This window comes from Amblyomma mixtum, chromosome 2 (genome assembly GCF_055824585.1).
Source record: "Amblyomma mixtum isolate Tamu chromosome 2, ASM5582458v1, whole genome shotgun sequence".
NCBI lineage: Eukaryota > Metazoa > Arthropoda > Arachnida > Ixodida > Ixodidae > Amblyomma > Amblyomma mixtum.
The window spans coordinates 63,488,766-63,492,750 of NC_143013.1; positions in this window are offsets into that span (position 1 = coordinate 63,488,766).

Here is a 3,985-nt window from a genome sequence, read left to right on the forward strand (position 1 = left end):
AAGGTTGCATCCAAAGCGTCCTGTATGTGCAATCCAAGGACCTATGGAGTCAAGGACGTTGGAGTCCAAGGAGTCTATTGACCAACTCCAGGGGACCAGCGGTACGTGGTCGTCGTACATTCGGAGGTGCATGCGTGGATCCCGGGGAAGTGGTCTGATCATCAGCAGTTCCGATTTGAGCGGGGAGCACATAAGGCCCATATTGGTCAGGTTCGAGGTGATGATATCAACTGCCAATTGTAAGGTGTCTTGCGCCCCTCCTGTGGAGCCTTCAGTCGTTGATGTCGGCGTATATTGCCGAGTGGAGGTCAGGGATGTCGGTCAGTTGTTTGGCCAGCGGGGCTAGAGTTACATTAAATAAGAGGGGGGAGAGAAGAGCTCCTTGTGGAGTGCCCCGGTTGGGGAGGGAGAACGGAGGTGACGGTATAGTGCCGAGTTGGATCTGGGCCGTTGATTGTGTCTTATTAAGAAGGCTTGGATGTAGCGCCACATTTGCGAAGGTTATGTTCGTGGCTAGTATTGTTTCTGGCTACTTTAACTATCTTATCCATATTTTTATTTATTTTATTTACATGATACTGGAGACCTTTTTGGTCCAAGCAGGGAGGCAGAAGCAAATTGTACAAGAAATTGTTACAGAGCATTGAACAAATGCTGCTTACGTACATACGTATGTTTAAAATTCATGCATGCAGCTATAAAAGCACTCCGAGATACATCTTCCTCAGATCTAAAATAGTCACAAATGCAAGTTTCAGAAGGGCATTTTGAGTGGTTAAAAGATATATATTGCTAATGACATTTCCCTCTTTGTCTCTTAGCGCATACATCTAGTATCTACCTATGAGTAGTTTTTTCTTCACTGCTTTTAGGCTACCTCCGTTCCACTCCTACCTTTATCCCTTCCTTTGCGGCGCTTTTCGGGTTGTCCACCGAGATGTGTGATGCAGTTACTGCATCATTTCCTTTCCTTACAACCAATTCTCAAACTAATTTTGTTTTCTTCAGGGCTCGGCTTAAAACCTCGGAAGTCCGTCTCAAATACAGGAAGCATCCAGTAGCAGCCGGCCTCAACACGATTGATTCCTTATTGCGTGCTGCCCCTTTCCATGTTGATCGTATTATTAACTCTTCCTCAAGAGTCAAAACACATTAAAAAAGTAATCAAATCAGTTCCAAAATACGATGCACAGAACGATCTCCACAAAAGCGATTGGCTCTCCGAAGCGCGCGTCCCGCCCTACAACTTTGATAGGGCACACTACACTCTCTCTTAAAATTAAAAAGAAAACAAACTAAACTGACCCCGGAGTTGAGTTCTACACGGGTCTATCCGGCGCCTTCCTAGAACACATTCAATTATGACCTCCCGAGCGTTTCCCACGCTTAAGACGTTGCCGTAAACCGGAAGGGTCACTGTCGTGCGATCTCCCGTTCGGAGTGGGGGGGGGGGGGGGGATTAGTAGTTGGCCGTTTGCGGTCTGCTGTCGCTTGCCGTTCTGATCTTCTTTCTTAGAACTCTCCTATCTCCTTCTCTCTTCTTGGTTTTTCCTTTTTTCCTGGCGGCGAGGGCTAACATTGTGTGGCTGACGACCCTGTTTCGCGCCATATTAGGTTACAGTGGTGGTGCGCAGTTGGCGTGCGTAGGGCTTTTTAAGGGCTCCTGTCCAGTCCCCATGTTGGGCTCCGCGGTGGGCGGCTGGCGCCTTTGTTGAACACCAAAACTTTTTTATGGCTTCTCATTTTTTAACGCCGATCTCCGCTGCAAAAGAGGGCGCACCGAGACAGCAAAATTCTTCCCAAATAACCAAAACAGCTTAGAACGGTTCCACGAAGTGCACTCTGAACACGCAGAGAAGAACGGCTAGATGCATTACACCATTTCTTGTCACCAGAACTTTCACAGATAGCATAGGCCAGGGCTATAAGATAAAAAACCAGCAAACGGTGACCTCCTACTAGTAATCCTGTACAACCACCAGCACGAAAAGTAAGCAGAAGTCACCTCTTTTGGAGACACACCTGTGACACTCAACCCACCCCGATCCTTGAACACAGTGCGAGGAGTTAACGCAGACGACGGCCTTAGGCATGTAACAGAAGTACTTCTTGAAGGACTAGAGGAACAAAACGTGACTAACGTGTAGATAATAAAAATGAGGAGAGGCGACCAAGAAATAGCCACAAAACACATCATCCTGACTTTCGCATCAAGCATATACTCCCAGAATCCGTAGAAATCGGCTGTATGAAACTTCACTTCGGGCAGTACGTACCAAACCCACGACGTTGCTTTCAGTGCCAACGGTATGGCGACAGCTCTCAGAGCTGCCGAAGCCAACTGACTTGCGCGAAGCATGCTTCACACGAACATGATTCTGATAACTGTACACTTAAACCACATCTGTGCGTAAATCGTGAGGGCAGCCATCCGGCGTACTCATGTGCATGCCTAATAGCGATACGCGAAATACGCAGCGCCAACTCTCGCCGCTCCGAGAACCAAGTCCTCCGTGTTGGTTCCGTACAGAAAACGAAACTGCGGCCCAGCGTTTCGTTAAAACGGCTGCGCTTCGTTTGAAAAGTGAAATGCCGATGGGCTTTTACGCTACGGTGTCCACTATACAAAGAAACTACGATGCGTGCCAGAACCTGGTGTGTTCTAGCTTGTCGCTTTTCTATTTCTTTTACTCTGTCCCAACGTTCTCCAAATGTCATGCGATCGAGGTACAAACTTAGGCTCTAAGCACGAAAACATTCTAAAAAAAACTATAATATCTTCCGCCGCAACCGAGAGCAGGTTAGCAGACGTTCGGATGGCGTTCCCATCATCGTTAAAAATGGAGATGCATTTCGCGAACACAAGCTTAAAACTAGATTAGAAACTGTGGCAGCCATCCTACAAACATTTAAAACATTTACGGTATGCTGCGTGTACCTGGAGCGACATGTTAATCTAAGCAATCATGAATTAGAAGACCTTTTGGAGCAGCACCCAGAGCCATATCTAATATCTGGAGATTTTAACGCGCACTCCAGCTTTCAGGGTACTGACAAAACTGACACTAGAGGACAATTCATTGAGGATGTTATACTGTGTAATGACCTCTATCTATTAAACACTGGAAAACCAACCTGTTGTTCTCCTAGCTCAGGACAAATGAGCTGTATAGATTTATCTTTTAGTTCGCCATCTATTTTTAGATACAAAATGGGATGACCTAGATAACCGACATGGAAGTGATCATCTGCCTATACTAATCAACATCTTCACTAGAAGTCACTTCATCAAAATCATGACGTTGGAAGCTGCATCTCGTCTACAGGGCACTGTTCCGAGAAAAGGCCAGCCTAGAAAAAAATAGTTACCGACAACCTCAGTTTTAGACAACCTTAACGAACTTTTCACGACGTGTACTATTACCGCTGCGCGCCTAGTCATCCCTCAGTCCTCTGGAGTAGTAAAACAGAGTAAAAAAGTATTGCATACAAGAACGTAGGGAAGCTAAAAAGATAGAAAAGAATGCTTGGGGATTTTCCCGTAGGTATGCAACGCAGGATAATTGAACAAACTTTGGTTTGGTTTGGTTTATGGGGTTTAACGTCCCAAAGCGACTGAGGCTATGAGAGACGCCGTAGTGGAGGGCTCCGGAAATTGGGACCACCTGGGGTTCTTTAACGTGCACTGACATCGCACAGTACACGGGTCTGTTAAGAAGGCGAGAGCGAAAGACCGATATATCCGTCACAGTGCCGCAAAAACTTCTCGGCAAAATTATGTGTCGTCATAAACAGCTCAACAACATTAAAACACATATGGGAGAAAGCTCTAAAGATAAATGGCAGCTATTCCCCATTCACAGTTCGCCTTCTGACAGCCCCTGCTGTACAGACAGATATAGAACAGGAAAGCATTTCGGGTGAATACTTTTCTGCAGTTTCCAGTTCGTCACAGTACACAGAAACAGTCCTAAAATACAAAAAC